This window comes from Nycticebus coucang, chromosome 10, assembly GCF_027406575.1.
Source record: "Nycticebus coucang isolate mNycCou1 chromosome 10, mNycCou1.pri, whole genome shotgun sequence".
Taxonomy (NCBI): Eukaryota; Metazoa; Chordata; class Mammalia; order Primates; family Lorisidae; genus Nycticebus; species Nycticebus coucang.
Window position 1 is genome coordinate 27818436 of NC_069789.1, and position 21308 is coordinate 27839743.

The 21308-nt window shown below is 41.8% G+C and overlaps 1 pseudogene; it reads left to right on the top strand.

Moving 5' to 3' along the window:
- Window positions 1–628: 628 nt before the first annotated feature.
- LOC128597294 (ubiquitin-like modifier-activating enzyme 6) lies at window positions 629–9441 on the top strand (annotated as a pseudogene).
- The last annotated feature ends 11867 nt before the right edge of the window (window positions 9442–21308 follow it).

The following is a 21308-nucleotide window of genomic DNA, read 5'->3' on the forward strand; positions in this document are numbered from 1 at the left end:
AAAGAAGGAGGCCTCTTTGGTGATTGCCAAAACAAACTGCCATCTTTAAACTGTATGTCTACAGAGAAACAGTAAAGAAGCTGAAGAGCCTTATGGTTAAAATATTGTTTCAACCTTTAGTCTCGGTAATTCTACACACTGGAATCAATTTCTAGGTCTTCTGCTAGGAATTTAATAACTTAAAAACAACCTTCTAAATTGTGTCCACTTTTTATCTTTTGCAGGAATCCCCCTCTCTTTGCTTCTGCAAAGATGGGTGAATTGCTTGAGCTCAGGAGTTAGAGACCAGCCTGAGCAGGAGCGAAAACCCATCACTAAAAGTAGCCAGGGGTGGAGGTTGTAGTGGGTACCTGTAGTCCCAGCTACTTGGCAGGTTAAGGCAAGAGAATTGCTTAAGCCCAGGAGTTTGAGGTTGCTGTAAGCTGTGAGGCCATGGAACTCTAATGAGGGCAAGATACCCTGTTTCCCTGAAAACAAGACAATGTCTTATTTTAAGGTGTGCTCCCAAAGATGCACTAGGTCTTATTTTCAGGGGACATCTTATATTTCCTGTAAGTAGGTCTTATTTTCAGAGGATGTCTTATTTTCGGGGAAACAGGGTAGTAAGACTGTGTCAAAAGGAAAATCCAAGTTAAACAGACAGTTCCTGTTTCACCCTCATCCACACAGAAACCTAAAAGTTATACCACTGCTGATGCAACTCTGAAAATACATTTTCAATTAAAAATAAATGCACACCTGAACAGTCTGTCTGGCAAGTGAGGCCATCACAGTGATGAGTTCTATACCAAACAAGATATAATTATCTAGCACTACACAATATGGAAGACAGGAGATATGCAGACAGCCATTGCTTAACAAATCTAAGGCCTCTCTTAGATTCTGGAACAATGGGCACTAACACTGAAGTTATTGTACTTCCCTTGACAAAATCTTATTATAGTCATTGGGATCTCCCAGAAGAGGAAATACCATTTTGTACTTTGAAGTCTTTCCCGGCCACCCTTCAGCATACCATACAGTGGACAAGAAGATAAGTTTGAAAGCTCCTTTTCTTTTCTTTTTTTTTTTCTTTGTCTTTTGTATATAGATCATAAATACATTTATGCCCATTTTGCTGTATTGATTATTTGTACAAATTGAAGTGCTTACATCATGCTAATATGCATAGCTTTCATCTCATTTACCCAACTATAGCATTAGGACATTTGTGTTCTACACATGATAGAACCAACTTGTACTTGCAATGTGCTCCATACTTGTGGTCCCCCTACTATCCCCTACTATCCCTCCCACCCCTACCCCATCCATCCCCTTCCCCTTCCCTCCTTCATCATAGCCTAAAGTTGTGTTTCATTTTTCATTTGCAAGTGTGAGTTATTATAAATTGGTTTCACAGCAGTACTAAGTACATTGAATACTTTTTTTCCATTCCTGAGATACTTTACTAAGAAGAACATTTTCTAGCTGCATCCATGTAAACATAAAGGAGGTAAAGTCTCCATTCTTTTTTTACTGCTGCATAATATTCCATGGTACACATATACCACAATTTATTAATCCATTCATGGGTCGATGGGTACTTAGGCTTCTTCCATGACTTGGCAATTATGCATTGAGCTGCAATGAACAATCTTGTGCAAATATCTTTATTACCAAATGATTTTTGGTCCTTTGGATATACACCTAGTAGAGGAATTGCAGAATCAAACGGCAGGTCTACATTTAGATCCCTGAGTGTTCTCCAAGCTTCCTTCCAGAAGGAACATACTAGCTTGCATTCCCACCACCAGTGCAGAAGTGTTCCCTTTTCTTCACATCCACGCCAACATCTGTTGTTTTGGGATTTTGTGATGTGTGCTACTCTTACTGGAGTTAGATGGTATCTCAGAGTGGTTTTGATTTGCATTTCTCTGATGATTAAAGATGATGAGCATTTTTTTATGTGTCTGTAGGCCATGAACCTGTCTTCTTCAGAGAAGCTTCTGTTCATGTCTCTTGCCCACAATGAAATGGGATCACTTGTTTTTTGCTTAGTAATAAGTTTGAGTTCTCTGTGGATTTTGGTTATTAGACCTTTGTCGGTAGCATAACTTGCAAAAATCCTCTCCCATTCTGAGGGCTGGCTATTTACTTTACTTAGTGTGTTCTTGGCAGTGCAGAAGCTTTTTAATTTGATCAGATCCCAGTAATGTATTTTCGATGTTGCTTCAATTGCCCAGGGTGTCTTCCTCAAGAAGTATTCTCCCAGGCCAATTTTCTCGAGTGTTTCCCCTGCACTCTCTCTAAGAATATTTATAGTTTCATGTCTTAAGTTTAAGTCCTTTATCCAGTGAGAATCAATTTTTGTTAGAGGAGAAAGTTGTGGGTCCAGTTTCAGTCTTCTACAAGTTGCCAGCCAATTCATCCAGCACCATTTATTGAATAGGGAATCATTCTCCCAATTTATATTTTTAATAGGCTTCTCAAAAATCAAATGATGGTAAGTGTCTGGGTTCACCTCTTGGTCTTCAATTCTGTTCCATACATCTACCTCTCTGTTTTTGTGCCAGTACCATGCTGTTTTGATCACTATCAATTTATAATAAAGTCTGAAGTCTGGAAGCATGATTCTTCCCAATTTGTTTTTATTTCTGAGTAATGTCTTGGCTATTCAAGGTTTTTTCTGTTTCCATATAAAACGACGTACTAATTTTTCCAGGTCTTTAAAATATGAGAGAGGTGCTTTAATAGGGATCACATTAAATATGTAAATTGCTTTAGGTGGTATAGACATTTTAACAATGTTGATTCTTCCCAGCCATGAGCATGGTATATTTTTCCATTTGTTAACATCTTCAGCTATCTCTTTTCTCAGAGTTTCATAGTTCTCTTTACAGAGATCTTTCACGTTCTTAATTAAATACACTCCCAGATATTTCATCTTGTTTGGGCCTATTGTAAAGGGAATAGAATCTTTGATTGTTTTATCCTCTTGACTATTGTTGGTGTATATAAAGGCTACAGATTTATGAGTGTTAATTTTGTATCCTGAGATGTTACTATATTCCTTGATCACTTCTAGGAGTTTTGTAGTTGATTCCCTGGGTTTTCCAGATATATAATCATATCATCTGTGAAGAGTGACAATTTGAACTCCTCTGGTCATTTTTGGATTCCCTTGATTGCCTTTTCTTGCCTGATTGCAGTGGCTAAGATGAGACAGTGGGCATCCTTGCCTGGTTCCTGATCTGAGTGGAAATGTTTTCAATTTTACTCCATTCAATATGATATTGGCTGTGGGTTTGTTGTAGAAGGCCTCTATCAGTTTAAGAAATGCTCCTTCTATGACCAAGAAACGATGCTGGATATTGTCAAAAGCTTTTTCTGCATCAATTGAGATAATAATTTGGTCTTTGTTTTTTATTTGTTTACTTGATGTATTATATTTATGGATTTACATATATTGAACCATCCTTGGGATCCTGGGATGAAACCCACCTGGTCGTGTTGTATAATTTGTTTGATGTGTTGTTGGATTTTGTTTGCCAGGATCATATTGAGTATTTTTCCATCAATATTCATTAGAGATATTGGTCTATAATTTTCTGTTCTTGTTGGGTCTTTTCCTGGTTTGGGTATCAGAGTGATATTTGCTTCATACAATGAGTTGGGAAGTATTCCTTCTTTTTCTATGTTTTAGAAAAGATTAAGTAATATAGGTACTAGATCCTTCTTAAAGGTTTGGTTGAATTCTGATGTGAAGCCATCTGGTCCCGGGCTTTTCTTTTGAGGGAGATTTTTTTTTTATAGTTGATGGTATTTCAGAGCTTGTTATAGGCTTGTTCAACATTTCCACTTTTTTCTGGCTGAGTCTGGGAGGGTGACATGTTTCCAAGTATTGATCTCTTTCCTTCAGATTTTCATACTTCTGAGAGTAGACTTTTATGTAGTATTCATTAAAGATTTGCTAAATTTCTGAGGAGTCTGTTGTTATTTGGCCTTTATCATTTCTGATTGCTGAAATTAGGTATTTTACTCTTCTACTTCTGGTTAGGTTAACTAATGGTCTATTTTATTGACTTTTTCAAAAAACCAACTCTTTGATTGGTTGATCTGTTGTATGATTCTTTTGTTTTCAATTTTATTAAGTTCTGCTCTAATTTTAGTTATTTCTTTTCTTCTGCTGGGTTTAGGATTGGAAATTTCTTACTTTTCCAGTTGCTTGAGATGACTCATTAAGTTATTGACTTCCTCTCTTTCTGTTCTCTTGAGGAAGGTTTGCAACACTATAAATTTTCCTCTTAGGACTGCCTTTGCTGTATCCCAGAGGTTCTGATAGTTCATTTCTTCATTATTGTTTTGTTCCAAAAATCTGGTAATTTCCTTCTTACTCTCATCTGTGACCCAGCTGTCATTTAGCAGGAGGTTATTTACTTTCCATGTTTTTGTATGCGTGTGGAGATTCCTGTTGTTACTGAGTTCAACTTTTATTCTGTGGTGGTCTGAGAAAATACAAGGAATGATTTCTATTCTTTTAAATTTGCTGAGGTTAGACTTGTGATCTAATATGTGATCAATTTTGGAGGATGATCCATGGGCTGATGAGAAGAATGTGTATTTGGTTTTGTTAGGATGAAATGTTCTATAGATGTCTATTAATTGCAAATGTTGAAGGGTTAAGTTTAATTCTAAAATTTCTTTGCTGAGCTTCTTTTTGGAGGATCTATCCAACACTGCCAGAAGAGTGTTAAAGTCTCCAACAATAATGGTGCTGGGGGAAATCAAATTGCTCATGTCAGTTAGAGTTTCTCCTATAAATTGAGGTGCATTCTGGTTGGATGCACAGATGTTGATAATTGAAATCTCATCACGTTGAGTGTTGCCCTTAACAAATAAGAAGTGACCATCATTGTCTTTTCTTACTTTGATTGGTTAAAACCTATTGTATCTGCGAATAAAATTGCAACACCTGCTTTTTTCTGATTTCCATTTGCCTGAATTATAGATGACCATCCCTTCACCCTGAGTCTATATTTATCTTTTAATGTAAGGTGTGATTCTTGAATGCAAGAGATGTCTGGCCTGAGTTTTTTTGTATCCAGTCAGCCAACCTGTGCCTCTTTAGAAGGCAATTTAAGCCATTCACATTAATTGAGAGTAATGATAAACCAGACAGGGTTTGGGGTATCGAGTTTTTCAAAAGTCCAGTGGAAATTTTTAATCCTTTTGCCACTATGGAAGTTAGAATTTGATCAAAAGTTTTTGAGTGAGTTTACTTTGGTGGTGGAGGATTGTGTTGTTCATTATGGAGGATAGGTCTGAGAATTTCCTGAAGATCTGGTTTAGTTATGGCAAATTTCTTCAACATGTGAATATCATTAAAGTATTTAATTTCTCCATGATAGATGAAACTCAGTTTAGTTGGATACAGGATCCTGGGTTGAAAGTTATTTTGTTCAAGGAGATTAAAGGCGATGACTACCCTCTTCTAGCTTGAAAGATTTCAGTGGAGAGATCTGCAGTCATTCTAAAGCTTAATGGTTTTCTTACTTCTTACAGCTTTCAGAATTTTCTCCTTCAGATTAAACTTAGCTAAATTAATTATATGTCTATGAGAATTTTTATTCGGGTTGAGTCATGCCGGTATTCTGAAACTGTCTGCTATCTGAATTTCAGAATCTCTGGGCATGTCTGGTAAATTATCTTTAATTATTTCATGAAGCAAAGCATCTGTATTCTTTGCAGCAAGCTCATCACTTTCAGTTATTCCTATAAGGCAAATATTAGACCTCTTTGAATTATCCCAGAGCTCTCTGAGAAAATAATCCGTTTTTGTTCTCCACTTTTTTTCCTCTTTGAGTGTTTGGGAGCATTCAAAAGCTTTGTCTTCAATATTGGAGATTCTTTCATCTGCCTGCTCCATTCTGTTACTGAGGGATTCTACTGTGTTTTTTTAGATCTTTGAGGGTTGCAAATTCTTGCTTTAATGTGTCAAAATCTTTGGTCATTTTGTCTTTAAATTTGTTAAATTCTTGAGACATCTTTTGAATTTCTGCTTTAAATTCTAATTTCATCATTTCCTCCATTTTTTGGTTCCTATTTGCTATCCAAATTCTGGACTCGATTTCTGTCATCTCAGCCATTTGTTTGGGAATAGGATCTTGTACTGTATCTGCCTTATCATTTCTTGGGGAAGTTGATCTACTCTGATTGTTCATGTTGCCAGAGTTTTTCCTCTGATTCTGCCTCATGATTGTTTTTCACTGTTGGCTAGGTGGTCTGGTAAGGTGAGATTGGATTTGGGTTTCCTGGGGTTGTGGTTAACCATCCCTTTGTTAAGGATCTGTGACTGATGACTGCAGCTTTTTCCCCTTTAGCTTTGCAAAGGACCTGTACAGTATTACAGTTTGAGGCTGGGGAAACCTACTTGGTATGGTGGAGTTAGGTGGCTCAATCTTGTATTCAACTGGTTCTTGTCCTATCCTGGTGGATCAGTGACTCTGGTGAAGTTTGAGCTGTGAAGAAATACAAGCAATTAAGAAACCCCACCTCCCCAGACAACAACTGGTATGGGAAAATCGACCCTTCCTGTTACTACACAACCAGGGTATCCCCCAGAGGGTCCTTGGGTGGTTGTCTCTAGTTAGGGGTTCTGAAGCTATTGACTCTGTCAGTACAAACTCTCAGGTGGGAGAGTTTGAAAGGTCTCCAGCAGCTAGATAGCAGAGGTCTACTGGCTGCTCAGATTTGGCTCTCTCCAGTGCTCTACAGAGTCAGAAAGACCTGCCCGGTAGCACTGTAGGACCAGGGGCTGAGTCTTTTCTTCCACTTTTTCCTTTTTCATGTCTAATCACTGGTGACCCCACAGGGCTGCAGTCCTGTTTCGTCCAATAATGCAAAGTGCCAGGGCTTAGTGCCTGTCAGAGTCAAGGGAAGGTCAATGCCCCCAAGGTCTGGCCACTGCCCTCGGCTACCAGCCAGCTGTGGGAGCTGAGGCCTGCCTACCTCGGGTGTTCAATTTTCACTGGCAAGTGTTCCACTTAGGCTCAGTCTAATCCTGGGGGTACCAGGCCTGCAAATGCTTATCTCCCTCAGCAACTGCACCTTTGTCCCTGTTGCTCTGCAGCACCAATATCCCTATAGAGTGACTTCTGGTTTCCTCTGGCAGTGCACAGAGTTGGGGGGGTGTTTCTCCAAGATTGGACCCCAGCGTGATCACTCTATTGTTGCTGGATCTTTGTGGGAAGTGCCCCTGCACAGTTCCACTACCACTGCCAAAGCCAGAGAATTCTGGCTATAGGAGCAGCTCTAGGAGCATGCTGCACAGGGATCTGACAGCAGGGTGGGGTACATTGCATGGATTCTGGCAGTGTCTAGTGCCTGGTGACTTCAGCAAGATCACTACTCCCCTGGTGATTCTGGTTGGGCAGAGGCAGGGCAGGCACAGCGCGTAGCTTCAGTGGTCTTCGGATGGACACAGTGTGGCACACAGCCTCAATGGACTCCCGCTCTGCCCGGGCATAGCGCGAGGCCTCGGAGGTCTCCAGGTGGGTTGGGCTCAGGTGCAGTGCAAGGCCTGGGCGGTCTCCGGGTGGGTGGGCGCAGGCACAGCGCTAGGTCTTGGTGGTCTCCGGGTGGATGGGGCTTGGCGCAGAGGCAGGGAGGGAGCAGGGGACTGACAAGGCAGGGGGTGGGGTACTAATTCAGGCAGGCTGGGAGGGGGAGGTGCTGCTCATGAGCCTCCTCCCTCAGTCTCTGTAGCAGTTAGGGGTCTGGTTTATTGGGTTAGGGTGGAAGAGTGGACTGAAATTTCAGAATGGCAGGGAAAATGTAAGTTCAGTTTTTCTGCCTGGTAAGAGAATGATCAAAGTCACCTCAGGGTCCCTTTGGAGGAAGAAGTCTTCACTTCTTACTGCTCTCACCCATGGGTTGAGACAAGGGGGCCTCAGTTCACTACTTGCCTGTAGAAATCCCACAGGAGCAAATGAAGAGCTAAAGGGAAAGGAAAAAAAGAACCCACAGCTTTCTTGGGGGAGGGGTTTGGCATTTTTCCTTTCAGTTGAGTTTTGTACCTGGAGATTGTTGCCTTGGAATCACAGCTTGCCTCCGCAAGAGTGACCTGTAGTTATCTCTCCTCTCTCTTGGTTGGGCTTCCTGTCTTCAGCTCAGTTGGATACCCTCTGGACATTATCCTTCTCTCTGGACAGGAGCCTATGTCAGAGGCTGCATCCAGTCAGTCATCTTGCCTGGTCCCCCCTGAAAGTTCCTTTTCCCTCAAGCCTTCATTTTAACCAGTTTTGGCAAACCAACTCATCCGCAGAAGCAAAGAGAGGGGGATTCCTGCAAAAGATAAAAGTGAACACAATTTAGAAGGTTGTTTTTAAGTTATTAAATTCCTTAGCAGAAGACCTAGAAATTGATTCCAGTGTGTAGAATTACCGAGACTAAAGGTTGAAACAATATTTTAACCATAAGGCTCTTCAGCTTCTTTACTGTTTCTCTGTAGACATATAGTTTAAAGATGGCAGTTTGTTTTGGCAATCACCAAAGAGGTCCCTTTCTTTAACAAAATTTGATTTACATGAATCTTTGCACCTCGTTTTCCTTCAGAATGCTAAAAAACTGTATGCATTCCATTTACAGAAGAAGACTTATTACATGATGTTCTCTTAAATATTATTACAGAAGTAAAGATTCAGGAATTCAAACCATCCAAAAAGGTTGTTCAAACTGATGAAAGTGCAAGGAAACCAGACCATGTTCCTGTTAAGAGTGAAGATGAGAGGCTAGAAAAGGCTATTTTCTCTAATGAAGCTACACAAAGTGACCATGAGATGGCAGTGCTTTCATTTGAAAAAGATGATTGTAATGGACACAGATTTCATCAGTGCTGCATCAAATCTTCATGCCAAAATGTATAACATTGAACCAGCTGACAGCTTCAAAATAAAGTGAATGACTGGCAAAATTGTATGTGCGATAGCAATATTCACTGCTACAGTTTCTGACTTGGTTGCCTTGGAGATGATCAAAGTAATCAGTGGCCGTCTATTTGAAGCCTACAAAAATTGTTTCCTTAACTTAGCCATTCCAATTACAGCATTTACAGAGACATCTGAAGTAAGAAAAACTAAAATCAGAAATGTAATATCATTTACAATGTGCAATAGACGAACTGCACATGGAAAAAAAGATGTCATGTTCTTGGATTTCATAAATGCAGTCAAAGAAAAGAATAGAATTGAGCCAACGATGGTGGTGTAGGTAGTCAAAATGCTTTATGTTCCAGTAATGCCTGGTCATGCAAAAAAATTAAAGCTGACAATGCATAAACTTCTCAAACCTTCTACTGAAAGGAAATACGTGGATCTCACTGTATAATTTGCCACAGACGCTGATGTAGATGAAGACCTGCCTGGGCTCCCAGTGAGGTACTGCTTCAGCCCTGCCCCTGATTAATACAGCATGTCCTAGGTCATTCCAGGATCAGTTGATTTGTGGAAGAGTATGCTTAATTCAGAAGCTAAAAAGAAATCATCACTCTGAATTTCTCTTTCCTGAAGCCTTAATTTAAGGAAAACACCAGTATGTAACTACATAGTTGAAGTTTAGTTAGCCCTTGTCTAATGGTTCACTTGCAGCTGTGAGCACATGCAACTTTAAACTGGAATGCTGTTTTCTAATACTTAAGAAAGATTTGTGTATTTACCTGTTTGGATAAAAAGAAGGAAAACCTATGTATGACCAGAGGAGATAAGGATCAAGAAATTGAAAGTAAGTGGACACAGCATGATGACAGATGGGAAGGACATTTAGCTGAGCCTTCTGAGAGCAAAAGGGCAGAATGAGAGGGCCAGATCAGTCCTTGTGCAGAATATTGGTGTGCAGCGGTGGTTGGGAGCATGCAGCGTGGTGGTGGACAGCTGCTGGAGCTGTGGGGAACTAAACACACTTGGGCAAGTTTCTATGAGCACACCCGGGCTATGTTGGGTGAGTTGGGGGCAGCTAGTCCCCCATGGAGGTCCCAGAAGAAACTTCTCACAGTTTTCAGTTCTTGGGGGAAGCTAGGCATTGGGTGGAAAGATTGGAGAAGTGTGCTCTCCTGAGTTGAATTTAGTGGCCAGATTTGGGTGCTGTCTGGAGTGGCTCTGCCACAGATTGGCAACCGGTGGAGCATACATAGGGGGAAGTTCCTAGACAGGGGGATGCCACTATGGTAAATGGCGCCAGAATATTTTGTAGGTGGGCCTTTTACTGAGTTCTGCCTGTCTGGAGTGGACCTTTACTTGTGTCAGGCTCAGGGACTCTGAAAAGATTGGAGAAGTGAATGAATATACATATATACATACATACATACATACATATATATATTCTTTTTTCATTGTTGCTTATTTTTTATTTGTATTTATTTTCTTTCTCTTCTTTCCCTCGTCAATTGGTTGCTGAGATTGCTTACGTAAGGCTATTTTGGCTTTTTTAAAAAATCTTGTTTCAATGTGCTTTGCTTTTTGCTAAGTTGTATGCTTGGATCTTTTCCTAACTTCCATTTTTACATTCCACAAAAGCAAGGGCTTCTGTATTTTTTAAATGTTTTTCTGTTGTAAAATTTTAGCTTGAATTATTTTCTCACTCTAGTACTCTCCTCTGCATTCTCTCAGTTGATAGAGATTCTTCTACTCATCTCATTTCTCCCACATAAAATGCTTCGACATCAGCTAAGATATTTCCTCCCCTCCTTACTTATGTCTTCTTTTTGTTCAGCACAGTGCTAAGGCCATCTTACTTTTACATTCAACAAGTTTCTTTTTTCTTATTTTATCCCTGTTCCTGTCCTCTTTTTCCTTTATTTTCTTTCTTTTTCAATCCTTTCTTTGCTGAGAGTGAGTGTGACATATTGGTGGTCTGGCAGGTAGACTGCAGTAGTAGCCTGGTTTAAGGAGGCCAGGAAAACTTTGTATTGTTGGCCCCAGGAAGAAAGTAGTAGGAAGATTACACTCCAGAAGTTTTCTATTCCCCCTCCCCTTTTTTCTTTTTCTTTTTTCATCGTTATTCTTGGGTGTTGTGTTTGCTCTTTTTCTTCTCTTACTATTTTTGGCAGAGGAAGAGTCTAGCTGTGCTCAGGCAAGTAAGGAATGCCTGATATAGAGGAACCCACCCAGCCCAGCTACTCATAACCATTAAACTGTAGGCATGGCCTTAGCACTGTACTGAACAATAACATTAGCCTGTTCTTCAATTTTTTATTTTTTTTTTTTATTGTTGGGGATTCATTGAGGGTACAATAAGCCAGGTTACACTGATTGCAACTGTTAGGTAAAGTCCCTCTTGCAATCATGTCTTGCCCCCATAAAGTGTAACACACACCAAGGCCCCACCCACCTCCCTCCTTCCCTCTTTCTGTTTCCCCCCCATAACCATAATTGTCATTAATTGTCCTCATATCAAAATTGAGTACATAGGATTCATGCTTCTCCATTCTTGTGATGCTTTACTAAGAATAATGTCTTCCACGTCCATCCAGGTTAATACGAAGGATGTAAAGTCTCCATTTTTTTTAATGGCTGAATAGTATTCCATGGTATACACATACCACAGCTTGTTAATCCATTCCTGGGTTGGTGGGCATTTAGGCTATTTCCACATTTTGGCGATTGTAAATTGAGCTGCAATAAACAGTCTAGTACAAGTGTCCTTATGATAAAAGGATTTCTTTCCTTCTGGGTAGATGCCCAGCAATGGGATTGCAGGATCAAATGGGAGGTCTACCTTGAGTGCTTTGAGGTTTCTCCATACTTCCTTCCAGAAAGGTTGTACTAGTTTTCAGTCCCACCAGCACTGTAAAAGTGTTCCCTTCTCTCCACATCCACGCCAGCATCTGCAGTTTTGAGATTTTGAGATGTGGGCCATTCTTACTGGGGTTAGATGATATCTCAGGGTTGTTTTGATTTGCATTTCTATAATATATAGAGATGATGAACATTTTTTCACGTGTTTGTTAGCCATTCATCTGTCATCTTTAGAGAAAGTTCTATTCATGTCTCTTGCTCATTGATATAAGGGATTGTTGGCTTTTTTCGTGTGGATTAATTTGAGTTCTCTATAGATCCTAGTTATCAAGCTTTTGTCTGATTGAAAATATGCAAATATCCTTTCCCATTGTGTAGGTTGTCTCTTTGCTTTGGTTATTGTCTCCTTAGCTGTACAGAAGCTTTTCAGTTTAATGAAGTCCCATTTGTTTATTTTTGTTGTTGTTGCAATTGCCATGGCAGTCTTCTTCATGAAGTCTTTCCCCAGGCCAATATCTTCCAGTGTTTTTCCTATGCTTTCTTGGAGGATTTTTATTGTTTCATGCCTTAAATTTAAGTCCTTTATCCATCTTGAATCAATTTTTGTGAGTGGGAAAGGTGTGGGTCCAGTTTCAGTCTTTTACATGTAGACATCCAGTTCTCCCAACACCATTTATTGAATAGGGAGTCTTTCCCCCAAGGTATGTTCTTGTTTGGTTTATCAAAGATTAGGTGGTTGTAAAATGTTAGTTTCATTTCTTGGTTTTCAATTCGATTCCAAGTGTCTATGTCTCTGTTTGTGTGCCAGTACCATGCTGTCTTGAGCACTATGGCTTTGTAGTACAGACTAAAATCTGGTATGCTGATGCCCCCAGCTTTATTTTTGTTACAGAGAACTGCCTTACCTATACAGGGTCTTTTCCTGTTCCATACAAAATGCAGAATCATTTTTTCCAAATCTTGAAAGTACAATGTTGGTATTTTGATAGAAATGGCATTGAATAGGTAGATTGCTTTGGGAAGTATAGACATTTGAACAATGTTGATTCTTCCCATCCATGAGCATGGTATGTTCTTCCATTTGTTAATATCCTCTGCTATTTCCTTTCTGAGGATATCATAGTTTTCTTTACAGAGGTCCTTCACCTCCTTCGTTAGGTATATTCCTAGGTATTTCATTTTCTTTGAGACTATGGTGAAGGGAGTTGTGTCCTTAATTAGCTTCTCATCTTGACTGTTATTGGTGTACACAAAGGCTACTGACTTGTGGACATTGATTTTATATCCTGAAACATTACTGTATTTTTTGATGACTTCTAGGAGTCTTGTGGTTGAGTCTTTGGGGTTCTCTAAGTATAAGATCATGTCGTCAGCAAAGAGGGAGAGTTTGACCTCCTCTGCTCCCATTTGGATTCCCTTTATTTCCTTGTCTTGCCTAATTGTATTGGCTAGAACTTCCAGCACTACGTTGAATAGTAAAGGTGACAGAGGACAACCTTGTCTGGTTCCAGTTCTAAGAGGAAAAGCTTTCAGTTTTACTCCATTCAGTAAAATATTGGCTGTGGGTTTGTCATAGATAGCTTCAATCAGTTTTAGAAATGTGCCACCTATGCCTATGCTCTTCAGTGTTCTAATTAGAAAAGGATGCTGGATTTTATCACATGCTTTTTCTGCATCTATTGAGAGGATCATGTGATCTTTATTTTTGCCTCTGTTAATATGGTGGATAACGTTTATAGACTTGTGTATGTTAAACCAGCCTTGCATCCCTGGGATGAAGCCCAGTTGATCATGATGAATGACTTTTTTGATAAGCTGTAATCTATTGGCTAGGATTTTGTTGAGAATTTTTGTGTCTATGTTCATGAGTGAGATTGGTCTGAAATTCTCCTTTTTGTTTGGGTCTTTCCTGGTTTTGGTATCAAGGTGATGTTTGCTTCATAGAATGTGTTGGGGAAGAGTCCTTCTTCCTCAATTTTTTGGAATAATTTCTGCCGTACAGGAATAAGCTCTTCCTTGAAGGTTTGATAGAATTCTGAAGTGAAGCCATCTGGACCAGGGCATTTTTTGGTTGGAAGCTTTTCTATTGTTTCTTTGATCTCAGTGCTTGAAATTGGTCTGTTCAGGAGCTCTATTTCTTCGTGGCTGAGTCTAGGGAGAGGGTGTGCTTCCAAATATTGATCCATTTCTTTCACATTGTCAAATTTCTGGGCATAGAGTTTCTGGTAGTATTCAGAGATGATCTCTTGTATCTCTGTGGGATCAGTTGTTATTTCCCGTTTATCATTTCTGATTGAGGTTACTAGAGATTTTACTTTTCCTTTCCTCATTAGTCTGGCCAATGGTTTATCTATTTTGTTTATTTTTTCAAAAAACCAACTCCTTGTTTCATTAATTTTCTGAATGATTCTTTTGTTTTCAATTTCATTGATCTCTGACTTGATTTTGGATATTTCTTTTCTTCTACTGACTTTAGGCTTAGATTGTTCTTCTTTTTCCAATTCCATAAGATCTCTTGTGAGATTGTTGATGTGCTCTCTTTCTGTTTTTCGAATGTAGGCCTCTAAAGCGATGAATTTTCCTCTCAAAACTGCTTTTGCAGTATCCCACAGGTTTTGGTAGCTTGTGTCTTCATTGTTGTTATGCTCAAGGAAGTTAATGATTTCCTGTTTTATTTCTTCCTGCACCCATCTGTTATTCAACAGAAGATTGTTTAATTTCCATGCCTTTGGGTCGGGTCGAGCATTTTTGTTAGAGTTGAGTTCCACCTTTAGTGCCTTATGGTCTGAGAAGATACAAGGTAAAATTTCAATTCTTTTGATTTTGTTGATATTTGTTTTGTATCCCAGGATATGATCAATTTTGGAGAATGTTCCATGGGGTGATGAGAAGAATGTATATTCTTTATCTTTGGGATGGAGTGTTCTATATGTGTCTATCAAGCACAGTTGTTCTAGGGTCTCATTTAAATCTCTTATATCCTTGTTTAATTTCTATTTAGAGGATCTGTCCAGCTCTGTAAGAGGCGTGTTAAGGTCCCCTGTTATTATGGTATTATCAAATATCATATTGCTCAGACTGAGTAAGGTCTGTTTCAAGAATCTGGAAGCATTTAAATTGGGTGCATAGATATTTAGAATTGAAATGTCTTCTTGTTGTATTTTTTCCTTGACCAATATAAAGTGACCATCTTTGTCTTTTTTCACTTTAGTTGCTTTTAATCCACACGAATCTGAAAAAAAGATTGCAACTCCTCTTTTCTTCTGAATGCCATTTGCCTGAAAAATTGTCCTCCAACCCTTGACTCGGAGCTTTAATTTGTCTTTTGAAGCCAGGTGTGTTTCTTGCAGACAACAAATGGATGGCTTGTGTTTTTTAATCCAGTCAACCAGTCTCTTCAGTGGGGAATTCAAGCCATTAACTTTTGTTGAGATAATTGATAAGTGTGGTAGTATTCTATTCATCTTATTTTGTGAGAGTCCATTGCTTAGTTTTATCTTTTGCATCAGTGTGGAGGTTAGGTTCTGTCCTTTAATTTCTGAGATCTTACATTGCTGCTGATCCATTGTGGTGGTCAGTGTGCAGAACAGGTTGAAGTATTTCCTGTAGAGCTGGTCTTGTTGTGGCGAATTTCCTCAATGTTTGTATGTCCGTAAATGATTTGATTTCTCCATCCATTTTGAAGCTTAGCTTAGCAGGGTACAGAATTCTGGGCTGAAAATTGTTCTGTTTAAGTAGATTAAAGGTAGATGACCATTGTTCTCTTGCTTGAAAAGTTTCATTAGAGAAGTCTGCGGTCACTCTGATGGATTTGCCCCTGTAGGTCAACTGGCGCTTACTCCTGGCAGCTTGCAGAATCTTTTCTTTTGTCTTGACTTTGGACAGGTTCATCACAATGTGTCTTGGAAAAGCTCGGTTAGAGTTGAGGCGACCTGGGGTCCAATAGCCCTCTGAAAACGGTGTGTCAGAATCTTTGGTGGTATTTGGGAAATTTTCTTTTATAATATTCTCTAGTATGGCTTCCATTCCTCTGGGGCATTCTTCTTCCCCTTCTGGAATTCCTATAACTCATATGTTGGAATGCTTCATAAAGTCCCATAATTCTGACAGTGAACGTTCTGCTTTCTCTCTCTTCTTTTCTGCCTCTTTTACTATCTGAGTTATCTCAAAAACTTTGTCTTCTACCTCTGAAATTCTTTCTTCTGCATGGTCTAACCTGTTGCTGATACTTTTCATTGCATCTTTAAGTTCCCTAATTGACTGTTTCAGTTCCTTCAGCTCTGCTATATCCTTTTTATATTCTTCATATCGTTCATCTCTTATTTGATTCTGTTTTTGAATTTCCTTTTGGTTATTTTCCACTTTATTAGCAGTTTCCTTCATTGTTTCCATCATTTCTTTCATTGTTTTCAACATGTGTATTCTAAATTCCCTTTCTGTCATTCCTAGCATTTCTGTATAGGTGGAATCCTCTGCAGTAGCTACCTCATGGTCCCTTGGCGGGGTTGTTCTGGACTGGTTCTTCATGTTTCCTGGAGTTTTCTGCTGATTCTTCCTCATGAGTGATTTCTTTTATCTGTTTCCTTGCCCTAATTTTCCTTTCACTTCCTCTTGCTCTTTAAGTTCTCGTGCCTGTGGAAGTTGCGGGCGGATTTAGATGGATTGAACACATGTGACCACTTGCCGGTTTTCCACTGTTTTAGTCCTCCTCTTGGGGTCCAGAAGTCTCTCGCTGACTCCCTGTATCCTCTCAGGGGTGATGATAGGCAAATCCCACCAGCCAGAGATGCCTGGAGTCCTATCTCCCCAGACTCACGGTGCCCAGATGCAAGGAAGCTGTTACTCGGCTGCCATCTTGCTCCCAGGCAGGTGCATTTCTTACATTCCTCAGCTTCATGGTGGTGTTATTCTGTTCCCAGCGCCACAGCATCACACTCATCTTACTTCAGGGCGAGGAGGGAAGGGGGAGAGCAAAAAGGGGAAAAAGAAGAAAGAAGCCAAGGCACCTGTCGCGAGCCCGGCAGGTCGGGCTGTCCAGTCCCGGGTCTCTGCTCCGCCACAGCACCTCCTGGCATCCCGGGCCCAAGGCCGCCTCGCCCCCACCCCCAGCTGCCGCTGCGGGGGGACCCTGGCCCGAGCTGGCGCCCGCGCTGCCCGCCTCACGTGCCGCCCTGCTCACTCCCACTCGCTCCCACCGGCCTCCCCGCCTCCGCCAAATCAAACAACTCCCCCCGAGTCCAAGCGCTGCTCCGTGCTCTGCGCAGCGCACAGGCCTTCAATTTTTTTCTCTTAGTCCCCCTGCCCCTTTTTGCCTTTTCTCTTCTTTTTCTTTCTTTTACTTTTCTCCTACTCTTTCCCTTTTTTCCTTTTTTTCTCCTTTTTTTCCTTTCATCTGGCTTCTTCTTGCTTGCTCCAACTCTTCTCCCCCTTCTAACTCCATACCAAGAGGCTACTTCATCACCTAAAATCTGAGACAAGGTAACTTGAAGCAAAGGAGGAAGTGAGGAGGGAAAAGGTGCACAATGAAGAAAGCATACATGAGGAAGGACCAAAAGAAAAATTCATGCACCATGAATGACCAAATTAGAGCAACTCCTCCAAGGGGCCATAAGGCAATATTTAAAGAAGACTCCTACTACAAAGAAGTAATGGATTTGACAAAAAGGGAATCTAAAATATGGATGATTAAGACAATAAAGGCATTGAAAAGAAAATGGAAAGACAGAAACAAAAGTCAGATGAGAAATATGTAGAATATAGAAAAAAATAGGGAAGAGCTTAAAGTAATGAAGGAGACAATCAGGGAATGTAAGGAACCAGTAGAAAGTATCAAAAATAGATTAGACCAAGGGCTCAGTCAGTAATGCGCCGGCCCCATATACGGAGGGTGGCGGGTTCAAACCCGGCCCTGGCTGAACTGTAACCAAAAAATAGCTGGGCATTGTGGTGGGCGCCTGTAGTCCCAGCTACTCGGGAGGCTGAGGCAAGAGAATCACTTAAGCCCAGGAGTTGGAGGTTGCTGTGAGCTGTGTGATGCCATGGCACTCTACCGAGGGCCATAAAGTGAGACTCTGTCTCTACAAAAAAAAAATAGATTAGACCATGGATTAGAATGAACATCAGTGTTAGTGGATAAAGTCCTTGAGCTAACATAGGAAGTTACAGAATCAGAAAAAAAGAGAGAGAAAGCTGAGCAGGCTAGTAGAGAACTACCAGAACCCATGAAGTGTTCAAATATATGAATGATAAGAATCCCTGAAGGGTAAGAAGATTGTCCCAAAGGTATGGAAGCCCTACTAGAGACTACTATCAACAAAATTTCCCAATTTTTACTAAAGATCCTGACACCCTCCTTTCAGATGGATATCGAACCCCAGGTCATCTCAACTCTGACAGCCTCTCCAAGACACATTGTAATGAACCTGTCCAAAGTCAAGATGAAGGAGAAAATTTTGCAAGCATCTAGGAATAAGTGCCAATTGACCTACACGGGCAGAACCATTAGGTTGACAGCAGAATTTTCAACTGAAGATTTTCCAAGACAGAAGAGCATGGTCATCCTCCTCCAGTATCCTTAACCAAGATAATTTTCAGCCTATAATTCTGTATCCTGACAAATTTAGCTTCAAAATTGATAGAGCAAGGTGGGACAGGAAAGATAATTAGCCTAGCTCTCCTGGAATAACAGAAGAGAGTGAGTGGGCTATATCATTCCTGACATGGAAATTTGATGTGGAGTGGCAGCTGGAGGTGTGCAGCAAGGTGGTGGATTACTGCACTTGAAGTGTAAAGCAAAGCTGTGGATGCTGCCGGGCAAGTTTCTGTGCCATGGCATGGCAGGTGGTGGGCAGCAGCCATTTCTCCCACTCCCATGAAAGATAACAGTTCTCAGTTCATGGGGAAACTAGGCAGTCTGGAAAGAGTGGTGAAGTGTGGACTTCTGAGTGGAATTTGGTGGCCAGAGTGTGATGCTGTCTCAGCCACTCTGCAGCAGTTTAGTGGCGGCAGTCATTCACATGGGGAAAGTTACCAGGTAGGAGGTATCTATTGTTATAAAATTCATGAGATGGCTGTGTGTGCAGCCATCTCTCTGTGTAGGCCAGGTGCAGTGATCTTATTTCTACCTGTGGGTTGTAGTCCAACATTTGGAACAGGCCCAGGATATTCAACACTCCATGGGAACTATTACAGGGGAAATTGTGAAACCTGCCTCTGAAAATGTTTTGGAGATCTGTGGAATCAACAGTTAAGCAGGGTCTAAGTGCCAAGCAGGAAAACGGGAGAACACCAAGAACAATCTAAGCTGAGAAACAGGTATAAGCTTGGGAACTACTCACCGCACCAGCTGGTTTCCTAAAAGTATATTCCAATATAAATATAATATAAATATATTCCTACTAAAGTTGATCCTGACAGTGTATATGCACTATCCTGAGGTTGTTTTCTGTTTTGTTGCTTTTTTTTCTTTTTTCTTTTGCTTTTATTTGATCGTTGTTTTGCACTTCTTTCTTGTAGAAGTCACTGTTACTTTTCTTTTCTTTTTTTTTCCCCTCCACTTCTTCCCTTTTTCCAGTGGTTTCCGAAATTGCTTACATCAGGCTATTTGGGCTTTTTTGTTCGTTTACTTGTGTGTTTTGTTTTGTTTAAACATGTCTTGTGTTTTGTTATATTCTCTAATTGGATCTTTTCCCTAACTCCAATTTTTACATTCAACAAGAGCAAGGGGGGTAGGAGGAAGATAGTGTGCTGAAGCCAGCTTTCAACAGAATCTCTCCCCCAGAGAGAGAGATAATGGCCAGAAATAACCCAATAAAGCTTAAGGTTGGGAGCTGAGCTGAGAGACAAGATTGATAACTGAACGTCATCTCTGATGAGGCAAGCTCCAACTTGAAGGAAGCAAATTTCAAGTACAGAACCCATACCAAATAGTACATGTGTCCATCCCCTCCACCAAAAAAGTTGCTTGCTTGCTCTGGGATCTCTGCAAGTGAATGGTGAACTGAGGACCACTTGCTGTGAGGAGGGAAGGAGATTTGAGTTTTCAGAGGCCAAGGCTGAAGGGTCAGGTCTGGAGCGCAGGCAGCCCTGTTCGCTGGAGAGAGGGGTGCCACTTCCTCTCCAGACTTAGCTTCCCTGACCAGGCCTGGCCTCCCCAGCACTCCAGTAGGTCAGGTATCCTTGCCATCCCCTGCTAGAGAGCCTTAGAAGATGTTTGGAGCCACTGGCTTGGACTGAGAATTAGGCCCACACCTGGAGAGTGCAGGCAGCAGAGCTCCACAGTGCTGCACTGCCCTGGTCATGGTGGGATCAGCATCCAGCAGGCTGCCACCTGCCCTCACGTCCAGGGTCTTCCCCCACAGAGTCTGAAGCAGGAAAGAGACCCATCCCTGCTTGGCTCACATCAATACTCAGTGGCCCATCAAAAACTGACCCAGGAAAACGAGTCCCTGGGTAGGGAGCTCTGGCTGAGAAAGCAGACTGTGAAGAAGCTCCTAGAGAAGAAAGCTCAGGCTGTTCTGGTGGCCCAGCTGGTACACCTGGAGTTGCCCAAGACCAAGGTGAACAGAGTTGCTGGGGGCTGGCCCCTGAGAGGGATGACCTGGCAGCCTCTGTGCCTTCTCACGCTCTTTCATGGCCCCTTAGGAGCTCCTGGAAGCCACCAGGAACCATCAGCTGCAGGCCCAGCTCAGCCTGATGACTGACAATAGGAAGGGTAAGCTGGATAGCTCTCATGGAGAGGAGGGACTTGGGGGCAGGGGACTGGGGGGCCTCCGGGAAGGCTGGCCATTTCAGGGGGAGGGGCTGGCCTAGGGCATGCACTGAGGAAGGGGGGCTCACTCAGCTACTCTCCATGGGGTTTTAATGAGGATCCTTCTGGCTACCCCATAGGGAATCCAAAAGGAAGAGAAAAAGGAAGAGGACAACAAGGGACCAGTGAAGACCCACACACCCGACCATAGAGGAGTGGAGGGAGGAAGTGGAGGAGGGGCAGCCCGAAGGAAATAGAGGACCACGGATGAGGAAGCCTCTAGGCCCAGGCTGAGCATCCTGGAGAACCTGGAGAGCCCATGAGCCAAGGTAGGCCCTCACTCTTCCTGCCTCTCCTCTGTCCACCATTCCTGACTCCCTCTGTGTCAATGCAGGAGGCTCTTGTGCTCCTGGCTTCCCAGCCCTCTGGTCTCTCCAGACACTCACCACCCTCTTCCTTGAGAACCAATGGCCGGTGAACTGTGCCACCAGTGAACCACAGGTGCACACCTGAGACATCCCAGGTGGGGAGGGCTCTTCTCTGCATCCCTGTGTTCTTACATGTCACATACCCTCCACAAGCATACCCACTTCTTCCCTACAGTTGGCAACATTTCATGGGGCTCTCCCCGAGGAGGATAAAGAGTTGGCCCAGCTGCCCAGGCAGCTGCAGGAGCCACTGTAGCGGCATCAGGGCCCGGCTCAATAGGCGGCCCCAGCTCAGCAGCAGCTAGAGGCTGTGGCTCCAGGGCACCTGCAACCCAGGCAAGGCTACTACAGCCACAGGGCCCA